Raw genomic sequence first — 18,203 nt, 5'->3', positions numbered from 1 at the left:
CCTTGCCAGGTCGATAGTGAATGGTGTAACCAAAAGAGGCCAGTTCCATCCTCCAAAGCTGTATTTTATTATTCTTAATTTTGGTTCGTTTTCGATTATCGAGCATGAAGGCGACTGATCGCTGGTCCGTGATTAATGTAAAGTGCTGGCGAGCTAGGAAATGGTTCCACTTCCATACCGCCTCTATGATGGCCGTGGCTTCCTTCTCAACCGGAGGATAATATAGCTCGGCACCTTGTAAGGTCCTGGACATAAATGCTACAGGACGACCTTCCTGATTTAGAGTAGCCGAGATCGCCACCTCCGAGGCATCACATTCGACTATGAAAGGGAGATTCTCATCAATGGAGTGAACAGCCGCTTTCTCCAACTGTTTTTTGAGAAGGTTAAAGGCTGCAACAGCCGCTGTTTCTAATGGAAATGATCTAGCATGCAGCAAGGGTTGGATTTTGTCTGAAAAATGAGGAATCCATTTAGCGTAGTATGCAAACAGACCGAGAGCCCGACGTAAAGAAGCCGGATTCTTAGGTGACGGGAGCTCTTGGAGCGGGCGAAGTCTTTCTGGGTCTGGCTTAATGATACCATTGCCTACGCAGTAGCCAAGGATGTTGATGGTCGGTTGCGACTCAACAGATTTAGATTCATTCAAAGTTAAGTTGCGGTGATGGAGAGCATCCCGAAATTTTTGGAGGTTGGCGTCGTGTTCCTGTTGATCGTGACCTGCAATAGTAATGTTATCAAGATAGGGAAAAGTGTCCCTTAAGTTTTCCTGCTTAACCAGGCCATCCATTGCCCGTTGGAAGACAGCCATTCCATTAGTAACCCCGAATGGGAGGCGACGAAATTGGTACAGCCGTCCATTGGCCTCAAAGGCCGTGTACTGCTTATCTGAGACCTTCAAGGGTACCTGATGATAGGCACTTTTTAAATCGTAAGTTGAGAACACTTTGTATTCGGCCAGTTTATTAACCATATCATCAATGCGTGGCAATGGGTAGGCGTCCAAGTCAGTATATTGATTGATGGTTTGCGAATAATCAATGCATAGTCGTTGTTTGTGAGGTTTTAGAGGGTTCTTGACGATGATGATTTGAGCCCGCCAGGGCGACGAACATGGTTCGATGATATCCTTTGCTAAAAGTCGAGAGATTTCAGCCTCAATAAAAGATTGATCTTCCTGACTAAAGCGCCGCGATTTCGTTATTATTGGTTTGCATCGAGGAGGAATACTGGCAAATAATGAGGGTTCACCAAGTGAAGCTGCTGATAATGCACAAAATGGTAATTTAGACAGTATATTAGAAATAGTAAGTCCAGGTTTGGATCCGCCGAACTCAATGGTGAGTTTCTTATGCTGTTTTTGAAAATCCAGCCCTAAGATGAGAGCACTACATAAGTCCTTGAGCACCGAAAGTCGGGTGGAGGGATACATGCGACCATTAAGTGTCATATCAATAATACAAAAGCCGGAGATTCTGGTATTAAGTGATGACTGTGCCATCGCAATTGCCTGGTCCGATGGGAAGATATGTAGTTTCAATTTCGCAACAATCTGCTCTCTAATGAAACTATCAGTACTTCCTGAGTCAATTAAGGCATCTAAGGTATGCCCATTAATTGAAACTTTTGTAGCTGCATGAAACAGGTTCTGTGGGCAAGCAGCTGTAATTGGTGTGGTTGCACAGAGAGTGGCTGAAACTCTAGGTGTGCTTCTTCGGCAGAGAGCTCGAGAGGAAGCTTGATAGATCCTAGCCAGAGCATCTTGATAGGCCCTAATTGGGGCAGTTCGGTAGGCCTTAGCTGGATAGGCCCTCGTAGAGGCTCTTGATTGGCAAACTTTTGCAAAGTGTCCCTTTTTATCGCAATGACTGCAGATCGCATTGCGAGCAGGGCAGAATTTCCTAGGGTGAAAAGAATCTCCACAAAAGAAGCATTCCTTCCTAGATTGCCAAGAGGCTGCTAAAGTGGGGTCATCCTCCTCTTCTTCATCAGAATTATCATCAGGATTAGATTCCTCCATGATAGGGTTCACCTGAGGCCACTTGAATCGTCTGGTTGCAGTTACAGCAGCAGATCGAGATCTGGGCAGCTGATAGAGGTCTGCATTTTTCTTTGCCAAATCCAGAGAACAAGCCAGGTCAAAAGCCTTTTGTAGCTCAAGTGTTTTACTTTCTAGTAGACGCTGGCGTATAAATGGAGAGGCAATCCCGCAGATGAAAGCATCACGAATCATATCTTCGCGGTACAGCTCAGCCGAGGCTGCCTGAAAGTTACAATCTCCGCTGAGCCTGCGAAGTTCTTGAAGGAATTCGTTAATCGATTCCCCTGGCCCTTGTCGGGCTGTGGCCAGTAGATGTCTAGCATAGACCTCATTTGCGGTCTTGGCATATAGTTTTTTAAGTGCCCGGATCACCTCATCGTAATTATCCCATTCATCAACATATTCAAACACTGTTGGGGTCACATAGTTGATAAGTATCCTCAGTTTAGTAGAAGCATTCGCTTTACATTCATCAAGAAAATTCTCAAAAGTACGGTACCAATGCTTCCATACCCTGCCAGCTGCTGGTGCGTTTGGGTCCAAGTCCAGACGAGTAGGTTTAAGGATGTTTTCCATGATGGGTGGTTCCCTGGATCCTTAACTCCGAGTTTGTCCGAAGGTCTAGTATTTGTGAGTGTAAATACTAAGTTGCTTAAATTGATGTAATAAAAAGTCTCACACATCAAGGAACTTTAAAGTAAGCTTTAAGCAACTTATAATTATTTATACTATATACAAGAGCGGTCTTCACCATGCCTCTAGGAGAAGCCCTTTTACATACTGAGCAGTTCAGTACTTATACTAGTCCAAACACAGGAAGTGACGTATGCACAGGAAGTGAGGTATGCACAGAGTTCACAGTTCACAGTTCACAGGAAATGATGTGCACATAACTTCAACCGGAAGTTATTTATTATTATTACACCATATCCACATGAAGAGCCACATCCTCTTCTGATTCACTGTTTTGTGTGGTGTAAGGCGCAGCCCTGGATAGTGTGTCTGCAATGAACATTTGTGTCCCTGGCACATATGTTAGCTCAAAATCGTAACGTTGAAGTCTCATCATTAGGCGTTGTATCCGTGGTGACATGTCACACAGATTCTTCTTTGTGATCCCTAGCAGTGGCTTATGGTCCATTTCTAGGATAACCTTGGGAAAACCATAGATGTAGGTATGAAATTTTTCACACCCAAATGCCAAGCCAAGGCACTCCTTCTCGATTTGCGCGTACCGGCACTCTGTAGCCGTCATGGAGCGTGACGCATACGCCACTGGTCGCCATTCTCCTTCATCTTCCTGTAGAAGGACAGCCCCTAATCCATTCTTAGAGGCATCTGTGGACGCTTTTGTCCTCTTTTTAGGGCAGAAGAACTTCAGTAGGCGTTCACTTGCTAGAATGTGTAGCAGTCCCTTCCATTCTCTCTCATGTTCATGCCCCCATTGGAACTCTGTCTCTTGGTGCAGCAGTTTTCTCAGATGAACAGTTTTCACTGCTAGATTTGGAATGAATTTTCCTAGGTAGTTAACCATGCCAAGGGCCCGCTGAACCCCTTTCTTGTCCTTTGGTTTCTCCATGTCATGTATAGCCTTTACCTTTGACTTGTCTGGCTGAGTCCCCTCTGTAGAGATCTTGTCTCCGAGGAATGTGATTTCATTGACACTGAACTGACATTTGTCTTTATTTAGTTTGAGTCCATACTGCTGTATTCTCTGAAGTGTTTTCTCCAGTCTGGTGTCGTGCTCCCCTTGAGTGGAGCCCCATACTACCAGATCGTCCACATACACCCGCACTCCCTCCAGGCCCTCGATGATTTGCTCCATTGCTCTGTGAAAGATTTCTGGGGCGGAGCTAATACCAAAGGGCAGACGCTGGTAGGAGTATCGACCAAATGGGGTGTTAAAAGTGCACAGCTTAGCACTTTCTTCATCAAGTTTCAACTGCCAGAAACCATGCGAGGCGTCCATTTTGGAGAAGACTTTCGCTTCTGTCATTTCGCTGACTATTTCCTCTCTCTTTGGAATTTGGTAGTGCTCTCTTTTGATATTGGCGTTAAGGTCCTTGGGATCTATGCAGACACGCAATTTATCAGTTTTCTTTGAATTGACGCAGACCATGGAATTTACCCAGTCAGTCGGTTCCTCAATCTTCTTTATGACAGCTAGTTCCTCCATGCGGTCTAGCTCTTTCCTCAGTTTTTCACGGAGAGCCACTGGAACTCTCCTGGGTGCGTGAATCACAGGCTGTGCATCCTCTCTCAGTTTGATGGAGTATGTAAAGGGCAGTGCTCCGAAACCCTGAAATACATCTGCATATTGTGTGCTTTATAGTCTCATGAGTCAGATTTGTACTATCTTGGGGGGCACTCTGCACACAGTTCAGTTCATTGATAGTATAGACTCGTTTTACCAAGTCCAAATCCACACAGGCCTTATCCCCCAACAGTGACTCATGTCCTTCAGGCACTATAACAAAGGTCAAAGGGTGAATGTGATTTTTTACCTTAACATTCAGCCTACATGTTCCTTTTGTTTCAATGCTTTGTCCATTGTATGCCTTCAAAGACACTGGCCTAGAAATTGGGTTTTGGCGCAGCGACGGCTTTAGCGCCGGAAGTTAGTGCCGGAGCTAAGTCGCGCTGGGCGGGCCAAAAATTCAATAGTTCTGCGCCCAAACGGCTGCCGGCGCTGCTGAGAGCTGTTTGCGCCTGAAAACTGGCGCTACGCGCTGAATATCGGCGCTATTCCGGCGCTGCGGCACCCGCTGCGGTGCGGCAGGTTCGGGAAGTGCAGGCCTCCTCCTTCCCTTAAGGAGGAGCTGCCTGCACCCGGCCGCGGCCCGCGAAAATCTTTTTAAAAATGAGCCCGGCACCTCGGACAAGTGCCGGGCTTGCTTCTGTTCTGGGGGGGGGTGGGGGGGGAAGTCCGGGGAGGGAGCTGCGGCCAGGCGGCCGGCGGGAAAGCGGCCGGCCGCCGCGGGGCCTTTAATGCGCCGGCGCAAAGTCATGTAAGACTCTGTTGCCAGAGTCTTAGTTGCGGCTGCCACGGGCGAGGCGGCCGCAACTGAATTTCGGCGCTGGGGCCCGTCGGCATGGCAACCGGGACGCTGCGCACACCGATGACGTCATCGGTGCTGGCGCAGCGCTACCGGTCTACCGCGGCGGAAGGGCCCCAGGCAATTTCGGCGCCGGCGCCAATTGCAGCGCTAGGCCCTCTAGCGCCGCAAAATTGGCGCTAAGGGCACTGAATTTCTAGGCCACTGTCTTGTTCAGTATTTTAGGTCACACTTTGAGATTCCGTGCATCACTCCAACTTATGAGGTTTGCCTTAGCACCTGTATCTAGCTTAAAGGGAACAATGGTGCCATTTACCAGCAAGGGAGCTATCCAAATTTCAGTCTTTGGTCCTACAGAATGCAGTTCATTAGCATTTTTTCCCTGTTTTGACTCATTTTGCACCATTCCAACAAACAAAGTCACTGCTCCTGTCTCTTCAGTCTCAATAGCATGCACTGTCTTTTTACCTTCAGTTTTCTCTTCCCAAAAACACATCTTGGCAAAGTGATTCCTGCCTTTACATTTTGTACAGTTCTTCCCATAAGCAGGACACTGTCTGGCTACGTGTTTATTACCACACCGTCTGCATTCGTAAGGCGTCATCATCTTGAACTCCGTGGGCCTTCTTGTGTCCCTTTTGTGTACCACATCCACCGGCAGGTTTTTCAGCCCCAGGGTGCTCCCACCCGCTGCTGTGCTGCTCCCTTCGAAAGTTTTCATGTGCATGGCTGAGAGTTCACTAGCATGACATATTTTCACTGCTGCATCCAAATCTAGGTCATTGTCTCTAAGCATTCTCTCCCTCACCTTCTTGTTGAGTATTCCAAAAATGACTTGATCGCGTATCATCGATTCCTTCAGGTCCCTAAAGTTGCATGTTTGTGCTTTTATTTTCAAGTCCGTCAAAAAAACATCAAAGGATTCTCCTTGCTTTTGCACGTGGGAGCGAAACACGAATCTCTCATACGTTTCATTCTTTTTTGGAGTGCAGTATTCGTCGAACCGTTCTATCACCTTGTCCAGGTCATTTTTATCATCTTTGGCTGCAAACGTAAACATATTAAACAGCTCGATTGCCTGCGAGCCAGCCACTGTTAGCAACAAAGCTACTTTACGTGTTCCAGAGCTAGTCGAAGCGTCAATCGCTGTGAGGTAGAGAAGAAAGCGTTGCTTGAAGACACGCCAATTTTCATCCACATTTCCTTCTAGTTGCAGGCTAGCTGGAGGTTTTATTCCTTCTATTGTTGTAGTATGTCCTTATCGTGAGTTCTATAAGTCCTGGTACCATGTAATGTTATCTTAATAACGTAATTACGAGTCTCCCAAGCAGTTGTAGTGGAGTGCCATTTATTCAGTCCTGACTCTGTGTCTCCTAGTACAGTACTTCAAGCATGGCCAAGATGGCGTCGGATCCCGCCCCCGGATATGACGTCAGCCGTCAACCAGCTGTCAATCAAACCCCGCTGTCTTTATGACAGCTATGGTTATCCGTACAGGAAGGTAAAGTGTAGGCCTATTGTTGAATGGGGAATTGGGGTTGTGTTCACTCGTACCACAGGCGGATAAGTCAAACATGGACACCCGGGCAGAAAAGGGCTATCTGGGTTGCCTCCTCCCTTTCACTTCCTCTTCTTCCGCTTCCTCCTCTTCCACTTCCACCTCCTTTTCCTCCTCAGCTGGTCGCCGTATGACTGGTGGCAAGGTCTGGGCCCTCATGATGGCGAGGTTGTGGAGCAGGCAGCAGAACACGATGAATCTTGAGACACATTCTGGTGAGTACAGCAGGGCTCCTCCAGAGCAGTCCAGGCAGCGGAAGCATTGTTTAAGGGCGCCAATGGTCTGCTCTATCAAATTCCATGTTGGCAGTATGGCTCTCATTGTACGCACTTGCCCATGTGTGGTTGGATTGCGGTGCGGAGTCATGAGCCAGGTGGTCAGCGGATAGCCCTTGTCACCCAGTAGCCATCCTCTGGTTTGGCTTGGTGGCTCAAAGACTGAGGGAACAGTGGACTGGCGCAGAATAAATGCATCATGACTGCTGCCAGGATACCAGGCATTCACCATCATGATGTGCTGAGCATGGTCGAACACCAACCGCACATTCAGCGAGTGATAACCTTTGTGGTACATCTCAGCATTTAGATGCACAAAGCCACGTGCTTGCAGTCAGTGGCGCCCTGCACCATGGGGAAGCTGGCTATCCTGGCAAAATCACGTACATGCTCCACCCGCTTCTCTCTGGTCAGAGAGAAGACAATGAAGTCCCCTATCCTGGCATAAAGAGCATCTATCACCTCTCTTATGCAGCAGTGGACGGTGAACTTGGAGATGTTACAGATGTCGCCTGTTCCAGCCTGGAAGGATCACAACGTGAAAAATTTCAGGGCCACGGTCACCTTCACAGCCACTGGCAGCACTGTCCTTGCCCTGGTGTGAGGCTGCAGGTCTGGTTGCAAGAGGTGGTAGAGTTCTGTGAGCACCTCCTTCAAAAAGCGCAGATGCCTCACACACTGCTCCTGGCTCAGGTTGTGGTAAGAGTATTGCTCTTGGAAGACCTTAGGTGGGTAAGGCCTCCTGCTGAGAGCCCTTCTCCCCCTCCTCCTCCTCACTCTGTGAGCAGCTTGCCCTCTTCTTCGTTGCCTCCGCTCCATCTCCCTGTCATGCCAAGAGGGATGACAACTTGAGCACCCATGACTGGGAGCAAGTGGTCTGACCAGATCCCTTTGAAGTCATAAGCAAGGCCTTCTCCACTTGCAGCACCACTCCCCTCAGCCACTTTAAACAACTCTGGAAAGCTCCAAATACTTCCACAGAGCTGGTAGTAATTAATCAGCAACTCATCTGAGAGTGGTTGATGATCCTTTTAACCATCGCTAGTAGGGGGTGCTTGCAGCTGCTGAACACATGTTCAGCTGTGTGAGGTTAACACAGGGCGTTAGTTCCAGCGTTGAGGACAAAAATGGCAGTGCTGGCATCAAATCAGCGTAGCACGTTGCTTGATGTCCCGATCTGCCTACTGTACATACTTCTGGCGCACGCTCCCAGCGTCGACGCTAATGCCCTCACCAAGATGGCATCTTGCGCGGCCCACACCAGAATTGTGTGTGCACGGCTCGGATGCCATTTTCAACCCAAAACGACACCCATAGCACCCAAACAACGGGCGTTACACAATCGAATTTTTAGCCCAGGAACTTGCAGAAACTTTTTAGAAGGGTTGTCAGAAGAACAAAGAACATGGACAAAAGAAGAGAGAATTAGCATAAGCATGTCTTGATTAATAACTACTTGGAGGAAATTCTGACAGATTATTTCCTCCAAGTAGTCACAAGGGAAGACATCTATTTTATTTTATTTCCAGTTTTGAAGAAGGGTTCGACCCGAAACGTCAACTCAAATTTCTCTCCACGGATGTTGCCTGACCTGCTGAGTTTTTCCAGCATTTTCTGTTGTTATTTCGGATTTCCAACATCTGCAGTATTTTGCTATCGTCACATAAGTAACTACCCTCCCTAAATAACAATAACCTAAATAGAATTAATGAAATAAGTGAGATGGAAGTCCAAGACAGACTAAAAGGTATGGATGGTATTTATCCCAGAGCATTGAGAGACAAGGGAGGACATTTGTGAAGCATTGATCATGAACGTGATCACTAAGGAGTTGATAATCATGGAGGTGTGGTGGAACCACCAAAGGATTACGGACAATTGTATATAATTCCTTTTACAGCAATGTAGTACAGCTGGGGGCTGCACCTTTAATGTATCTGTTAACTGTACTAGGGCTTCTTTTCTGTACTCCGCGTGATGACTTCATGCCGTCCGTCACGTGATCTCTCAACGGCGGGAAGAACGTGATGACGTCATGACATCAGAGCTCGGAACCTTCTAGCAGTAGAGCTCAGAACCTGCTAGCAGTTGAGCTTGGAACCTGCTAGCAGTTGAGCTCGGAACCTGCTAGGAGTTGAGCTCGAAACCTTCTAGAAGTTTCCAGAGAGGCTTTCAAGCAGACCAGACCTATTTGCATTGTATCCTACAGTTTCCTGTACAGCTTCGTTTGTTCATTAAATTTTATTGTTTTTGATTTTCTGAGTCGATCGCAATTCTTCGGCTAGGAACCCCAGTTCCTACATTGGTGACTCCAATTTCTTCGAACAATTTTCGTTGAAGTTACATCATGGACACGAATGCCGTCACCCTCAAACTGCCGCAATTTTGGGAGCAACAACCGGCCGCGTGGTTTTTCCAGGCGGAAGCCCAATTTGCAATCCGGGGAGTAGCAGCGGACTCGACCCGTTATTATTACGTGGTCTCCGCCCTCGACAGCGCCACAGCCTCGCAGGTCGCCAGCCTCCTCAAGAGTCCACCAAATGAGCCAAATGCTCACGCTTTTGGGCTCGGAATCGCAATGTTTTCTGTTCCGCGAGCTGTTTCTCTGTCAACTACCAGAGCCAGTACAGACGGCCTTGGCCAATTCCGCGATCACAGATTGTGCTGAATTCGCCGCGGAAGCGGATAAAATATTCACCGTCTCACAACAATCTTGTGCAGCCACGAGGCGCCCATCCCCCACAAGAGCGAATCCGACTCCTCCTCCTGCAGGCTGGTGTGCATACCACGCTCATTTCGGCGCGAAGGCCAGAAATTGCCGTCCGCCCTGCAGTTTCTCACCAAAAAAAAAACCTACCTCAAACCAGCGGTTTCTGAGAAGATCAATAAGGGACGCGCTGGAGTTGTGATGGCCGTCAGGTCCGCAGGGAAACTCCTATACATTGCAGACTCCCTGTCAGGGCAACGTTTTCTCTGTGATACTGGCTCCCAGTGCAGTATCCTACCAGCGTCGAAGCTACATTTTCAATCTGGCGGTCAAGCTCCGCCCCTCGAGGCAGCCAATGGTGCAGCCATTCGCACGTTCGGAAAGCGTAGGGTCCAGTTGAGTTTTGGCGGCCAACGTTTTGTTTGGGAGTTCATCACGGCGAAAGTCTCACAGGCCATCCTGGGGGCAGATTTCTTCTGCGCAAACGGGTTTCTCGTCGACGTCCGACACTGTCGGCTAATCAATGCCTCCACTTTTCACTTGGTCCCCTGCCACCGAAGCACCGCGATGTCTTGGTCAGTTGCCTGTGCAGTCCCATCTCCAAATGAGTTCTCTCATCTTCTCAGTGAGTTCCCTGAGCTCACCAGGCCCACATTTTCTTCTTCAGTCACGAGGCACGATGTGGCGCACCACATTACCATGACAGGATCCCCCGTTTATGCGAGAGCTCGAAGGCTGGAACCCGGTAAACTCGCGGCCGCCAAGGCGGGGTTCCATACAATGGAACGCCTGGGTATTATTCGACGTTCGAATAGTCCTTGGTCCTCGCCATTACACATTGTTCCTAAGCCGGGCGGCGGATGGCGACCATGCGACGACTACAGACGCCTGAATGAGGCTACCACAGCGGATCGGTACCCAATTCCTCACATTCAGGAATTTTCGGCCCATCTGGCAGGGAATTCCATCTTTTCCAAAGTAGACCTCATCTGAGGCTATCATCAAGTGCCCGTGCATCCTCAGGACGTCCCCAAAACTGCCGTCATCACACCTTTCGGGCTCTTTTGAATTCCTTCGTATGCCGTTTGGGCTGAAGAATGCAGCACAAGCCTTCCAGCGTCTCATGGATTCCGTGTTGTGCGATCTGCCGTTCATCTTCGTCTACCTAGACGACATCCTTATTGCCAGTAACAGCACGAAAGAACACATTACGCACTTGCGTACCCTTTTTTCTCGTCTCAGCCAACATGGCCTTATTATCAACCCGGCCAAGTGCCAGTTTGGGTTGCACAGCATTGATTTTCTGGGACACAGAATCACCTCAGAAGGCGCCGTCCCGCTGGCCATGAAGGTGGAAGCAGTCACCTTGTTCCCTCTTCCTCAGATCGTCAGGGCCCTCTAGGAATTTCTGGGAATGGTCAATTTTTATCATCGGTTCATCCCCAAGGCGGCATTGTTGATGCAACCTTTGTACGAGGCCCTCAGAGGTAAATCGGGCAAAGACCCGATCGATTGGACACCCCAGATGGACCAGGCTTTCCTCGACACTAAGAACACTTTGGCTGCTGCGACCATGTTGGCACAGCCCCTTCCGGGCACAACCATTGCCCTTACCACCGACGCATCTGATTATGCCATTGGGGCAGTACAGGAGCAGTGGGTCGACGGCACATGGCAACCACTGGCTTTCTTCAGCCACCAATTGCGGAAGAACGAACGCAAGTATAGTACTTTTGATAGGGAGTTGTTGGCATTGTTTCTGGCCATCTGCCATTTTCACTTCCTACTGGAAGGACGCCCATTCACGGCTTTTGTAGACCACAAGCCACTTACTTTTGTGATGGCCAAGACAGCGGAACCATGGTCGGCACGGCAACAACGTCATCTTACATACATATCTGAATTTACAACCGACATACAACATGTCTCGGGCAAAGACAACCTGGTGGCGGATTGTCTCTCCTGTGCCCAGCTCCACGCAGTACACCTGGGAGTCGCCTATGTTGGTTTGGCAAAAGAACAGAAGGCAGACCCTGAAGTGCAGGCATACCGGACCGCACCTTCCAGCTTACAAGTGGCTGATGTCAGTTTCCAGGCCGCAGGGACCACACTCCTGTGTGACATCTCAATGGGCGTCCCACATCCAATCGTTCCAGTCGAATGGCGCAGGAGAATTTTCGACACTATCCACGGGTTGTCACACCTTGGGATGAGAGCGTCACAACGACTCATGGCAAAGAAATTCGTCTGGAAGGGCATGCATCTCGACGTCCGTGACTGGACCAATACCTGCGTGAGTTGCCAGAAGTCCAAGATACAATGCCATGTTAAGGCCCCAGTCGCCACTTTTCCAGTTCCGGAGCGTCGATTCGACCATGCGCACGTGGACCTGGTTGGTCCTCTCCCTTCCTCTCGCGGGTACACTCACCTCCTCACCATGGTAGACCGCACCACCAGGTGGCCAGAGGCAATTCCTTTGGTTGCCACCACAGCAGCAGACGTCTCCAGAGCCTTCATCTCGTCGTGGGTAGCTCGGTTCGGGGTACCTGCTGACATCTCCTCTGACCGGGGGCCTCAATTTACCTCTGAGCTTTGGAACGCCGTAGCTCAAGGTTTGGGCACCAAGCTTCATCGTACCACCGCCTACCATCCACAGGCGAACGGTCTGTGTGAAAGATTCCACAGGTCCCTTAAAGCCACACTGCATGCTAGTCTCCGTGGGCCTAGTTGGGTGGACAGGCTCCCTTGGGTGCTGCTAGGTCTTCGCACAGCGCCTAAGGACGACCTGCATTCTTCTTCAGCAGAGCTGGTTTACAGCCAAACACTCAGAGTGCCTGGCGATTTTCTTCCTCCTCACACGGAACCCTGGTCCCCAGCTCAGCAGCTCGTCAGCCACCAGGAAGCGGCTAGGAATTTCATCCCAGTGCCTATGTCACATCATGACCTGCAGCGCTCCCATGTCCCGGTGGATCTTAAGAACACAGAATACGTGTTCATTTGGCAGGATGCTCGCAAAAACCCGCTCAAACCGCCTTACACAGGTCCGTTCCGCGTCATCTCGTCAGGTGACAAGTCCTTCACAGTCAACGTCGGCGGTAAGCCTGACCACATCTCCATCGACCGGTTGAAACCGGCGCATCTGGATCTGAGCGAACCAGTCGTCACCACTCAGCCGCCTCGTCGTGGTCGTCCACCGTCGACTGCCGGTCCAGTACAGTCACAGTCATCCGCTGAGTCGCCAGTGCCCGTCTCACCGGGTCAACCACAGCCGGCCTCTTCTTCTCCTCCACCTGCGGCATCATCCCAACCACAGCCAACGGCCAGTTCATCTTCTAGCGCTCCGTTCCAGCTGCCGGGGTATCGCAGTCAGTCGGACAGACTTGTCAGACCCCCTTCTCGCCTTACCTTCTCTGTTAAAAGCAATTCTGGGGGGGCGCATGTGGCGGAACCACCAGAGGATTACGGACAATTGTATATAATTCCTTTTACAGCAATGTAGTACAGCTGGGGGCTGCACCTTTAATGTATCTGTTAACTGTTCTAGGGCTTCTTTCCTGTACTCCACGTGATGACTTCATGCCGTCCGTCACGTGATCTCTCAACGGCGGGAAGAACGTGATGACGTCATGACATCAGAGCTCGGAACCTTCTAGCAGTAGAGCTCGGAACCTGCTAGCAGTTGAGCTCGGAACCTGCCAGCAGTTGAGCTCGGAACCTTCTAGCAGTTTCCAGAGAGGCTTTCAAGCAGACCAGACCTATTTGCATTGTACCCTACAGTTTCCTGTACAGCTTCGTTTGTTCATTAAATTTTATTGTTTTTGATTTTCTGAGTCGATCTCAATTCTTCGGCTAGGAACCCCAGTTCCTACAGGGGTTCCATTATACTGGAAAGAGGTTAATGCAAAACCCATTTTCAAAAAGGTGACAATGCAGATGCAGTCTTATTTCAATCATGTGTAAAATAATGGACTTGGTTATCCAGAAAAAGTGTGAGGACTTTCTATACCATAATAATCTAATAAACAGCAGCTAATATGATTCAAAGGTGAAGTTCTTACCTGCCCAAAATTTTTTTGAGAAAACAATCTCCCAAGTCAACTGTGGAAAACCTTATGACATGATTTACATAGACTTCCAAAAAGTATTCAAGAAATTTTCACACCAAAGGCTATTAGCGAAGTTCAAAGCTGTGGAAATTCAGGGTGCATCTTGGGAATGGATAAGGAATTGGCTGAGGGGATAAAAAGAGTTGGTATTCTGAGGAGTTATGACAGGGTGGGAGGGGAGTGCTGGGTTGGGTACCATTACTGTTTCAAATTTACTTAAATTACTTGGATTCAAAACTCAATGCAAACTGGTGAAATGATGCCAGTGTAAGTTGATTCTGAGGAGGCAGCTTAGGAAATCCAAAATGAATCAGACAAAATAAGTAAGTGGGTAGAACAATGGCAGTTAAATTTAATATGGACAAGTATAAGGTATTGCACATAGGAAAATAAAATGAACAACATAGGTACTCTGTGAATAGTTTTGAAGTGGCTTAGGATAATATTGAAAGAGACCTCAGGGTCTTAGCAGACTTGACATTCAACATGTCCAACCAAAGCAGAGCAGCAATAACAAAGCAAATAGAATGTTGAACTATATAGTCAAAACATAACGGTACACATTGGAAAAAGTAATGATCGAATTGTATAGTGTTCTGAACAGACCACATCTCGAGGACTGTGTCCAGTTCTGAATCACCAAGACACAAAAGAGACATTCAAGCACTGGAGGCAGTTCAGAGAAGAGCCACAATTTAGTTTTCATGCTTGAAAGGACCCAGAAATTATCTTATAGAAAGACTTGTGTTTTATATAGCGCCTTTCACGACCACCCGACATGCCAAAGCACTTTACAGCCATTTAATATGGACAATATAAGGTATTTACAGATAATATAGTAAACAGTAAGGAAAAGGTCAATCTAGAATATTACTTTTAAATTGAGAGTAAAACAAGATATTATAGGTTCAAACTGGTAAAAGACAAATTTAGGACTGATGTCAAGAAGTTGTTCACAGAGAGCAACAAATGGAATGGACATCTAGATAGAATAATAGAAACAAAACCTCTGGAATCATTTTAGGGGGAAAAAACATGTTGCTGCTATGATGGGAGTGTAGAGTCTTTTTGGATGAGCTAAGATGGGCCAGCTGGCCTGCTTCATCCATAGTTCTCTTGTGACGAGATTTGCCTGTACTTTTTGTTCCATTCAAAAATAATTGAAGCACAAGGAGCCCACTAGAGGGCGATGACTAAATTCAAGCACAAAACGAGCTGGAGCTACACTCGACCATAGTGAAGCTTTCCGACTGAACCAATGATTCAGGACTTCCTTTTGTTACAACAATTACATCTATGATGAACAGGCAGCTTACGAATGTAATTGTAGTGCATTATTAAAGTTTTGACTTACTGATTACATTGTTTTTGAAGGTAACATTATTTGAAATATAAGCCCAAAATTTATACATGGGCTCCACAGTGAATGATCTGAAATCCAGTTGATGTATTGCAGCAATCAACAGTCTTAATTACACAGCTGTAAAAACAAAGGCAAGTGTTGTGCTAATTGAGTGTTTCCAGACTTCAATTAAAAAAAATATATATTTTATGAACTTTATTTATGAAATTTAAAATAAACATGCTTTCTGGTTAAAATAAGGATTTTTCCATTGTTTCCGCCGCCTCTCTTGTAGATGCTGACTCCTACTGAGCATTTGCAGTTCTCCAGTATCACACTCAAATGTGCATTCTTTGTGTGTGCGCCTCAACAGCGTCTGCTCAATCCTGTCCAAACTGGACATCGGGGGCCTATAGAGTCATAGGGCAGGATTTTCATTGGGCCGTGGAGTCGGGATTGGAGGCGTGTGGGGGGTTAAAATCCCGAAATCAGGGGTCCCGACCCCATCCCGCACCCAACCCGCCTCCATGCCAGTTTCAAAGGAGGCAGGTACCCGCCCCGCACTGGGCCCCGCCTACCTGAGGCGGGAAGGGATTAGTGCCAATTAACTGCCTGTTAACAGGTAGTTAACAGGCAGTTTTTAGCCTAATCCCTATTTTTAATGCTGAAGCGTGGGATTCCTGATGGCTGCAAACCACGCCAAGTTTGCGAGGCGGGCCGTCGGGTTGAAGGACTTGGAGGGGTTGAGATGTCGGTGTTCAGGTGAGTGAAGGGTGCATGAGTGCAAAGCTAAGTGTGTTTGGTGTGTCTAAAGTGTTTAAAGAAGTTAAAATTACCTTTTCTTATCTTTTCAGCCTTCCTTTAGGTCTCGGGAGTCCCTCAACTCAGCGGCACAGAAAGCAGAATGGCTGTGAACTGTCAAAAGTGACACCCTTCAGCTTTCTGTGCAGGAGAGATTTCTAACTGAGTCTGTGGAGAAGGACTCAGGTTAGAAGTAAGACTGTCAGTGTTTGATAGCTTCAAACAGCTGTGAAACGCTGATATTTCATCTGTCAAAACCTCTTGACAGATGAAATTTCAGTCTGTGACGTCACCTGTTGCCGGGTGGCCCTTAATTGGCCTGCTGAGCCCGCTGGGCGGGCTCAACAAGGTCAATCAAGTTAAAATCGCGTGGATTGGCCGCATCTCGATGGAGGCGGGACTACAACCCCGAAAGTTGTAGTCCTGCCTCTACCCGATTACTGAATGAAAATCCAGCCCATAGAGTCATAGAGTTATACAGCACTAAAAGAGGCCCTTCGGCCCATCGTGTCCGCGCCGGCCATCAAGCCCTATCTATTCTAATCCCATTTTCCAGCACTTGGTCCGTAGCCTTGTATGCTATGGCGTTTCAAGTGCTCATCTAAATGCTTCTTGAATGTTGTGAGGGTTCCTGCCTCTACCACCCTTTCAGGCAGTGAGTTCTAGATTCCAACCACCCTCTGGGTGAAAAAGTTTTTCCTCAAATCCCCTCTAAACATCCTGCCCCTTACCTTGAAGCTATGCCCCTTGGTTATTGACCCCTCTACTAAGGGGAAAAGTTCCTTTCTATCTACCCTATCTATGCCCCTCATAATTTTGTACACCTCAATCAGGTCCCCCCTCAGCCTTCTCTGCTCTAAGGAAAATAACCCCAGCCTGTCCAGTCTCTTTGCATAGCTGAAGTGCTCCAGCCCAGGTAACATCCTGGTGAATCTCCTCTGCACCCTCTCCAATGCAATCACATCCTTCCTATAGTGTGGTGACCAGAACTGCACACAGTATTCCAGCTGTGACCTAACTAGCGTTTTGTACAGCTCCATCATAACCTCCCTGCTCTTATATTCAATGCCTCAGCTAATGAAGGCAAGTATCCATATGCCTTTTTAACCACCTTATCTACCTGTCCTGAGGCCTTCAGGGATCTATGTATATGCTCACCAAGGTCCCTCTGATCCTCTGTCCTTCCTAGAGTCCTACCATTCATTGTGTATTCCCTTGCCTTGTTAGTCCTCCCAAAATGCATCACCTCACACTTTTCAGGGTTAAATTCCATTTGCCATTGTTCTCCCCAACTGACCAACCCATCTATATCACCCTGTAGCCTGAGGCTTCCCTCCTCGCTATTTACCACTCCACCAATTTTCATGTCATCTGCGAACTTACTGATCATACCTCCTACATTCATATCTAAATAATTAATGTACACTACAAACAGCAAGGGACCCAGCACCGATCCCTGCAGTACACCACTGGTCACAGGCTTCCAGGCACAAAAACAACCTTCGAACATTACCCTCTGCCTCCTGCCACTAAGCAAATTTTGGATCCAGTGTGCCAAATTGCCCTGGATCCCATGGGCTCTTACCTTCTTGACCAGTCTCCCATGCGGGACTTTGTCAAAAGCCTTACTGAAGTCCATGTAGACTACATCAACTGCACTACCCTCATCCACACACCTAGTCACCCCCTCAAAAAATTCAATCAAATTGGTTAGACATGATCTCCCCCTGACAAAGCCATGCTGACTATCCTTGATTAATCCTTGCCTCTCCAAGTGGAGACTAATTCTGTCCCTCAGAATTTTTTCCAATAATTTCCCTACCACTGATATTAGGCTCACTGGCCTGTAATTCCCTGGTTTATTCCTACTACCCTGCTTGAATAATGGTACTACGTTAGCTGTCCTCTGGCACCTCCCCTGTGGCCAGAGAGGTTCTGAAAATTTGTGCCAGAAACCCAGCAATCTCCTCCCTTGCCTCACACAGCAGCCTGGGATACATCTCGTCTGGGCCTGGGGATTTATCCACTTTTAAGCCTGCTAAAACTGCTAGTACCTCCTCCCTCTCAATACTAATTTGTTCAAGTATATCACAACCCCCCTGCCTGATTTCTATGCCTCAATCGTCCTTCTCCATAGTGAACACAGATGCAAAATATTCATTTAAAACCTCACCCACATCTTCTGGCTCTACACACAGATTGCCACTTTGGTCCCTAATGGGCCCTACTCTTTCCCTGGTTATCCTCTTGCCCTTAATCTATATATATAAATGGATACTTCTTTCTGTCTGTCTGTCTATCTATCTGTCTGTCCTTC

This window comes from Somniosus microcephalus, chromosome 5 (genome assembly GCF_052327205.1).
Source record: "Somniosus microcephalus isolate GS21.2 chromosome 5, FLI_Smic_1.0, whole genome shotgun sequence".
Classification (NCBI taxonomy): domain Eukaryota; kingdom Metazoa; phylum Chordata; class Chondrichthyes; order Squaliformes; family Somniosidae; genus Somniosus; species Somniosus microcephalus.
The sequence above is the reverse complement of the archived record's forward strand: the minus strand, read 5'-3'. Positions refer to the sequence as shown.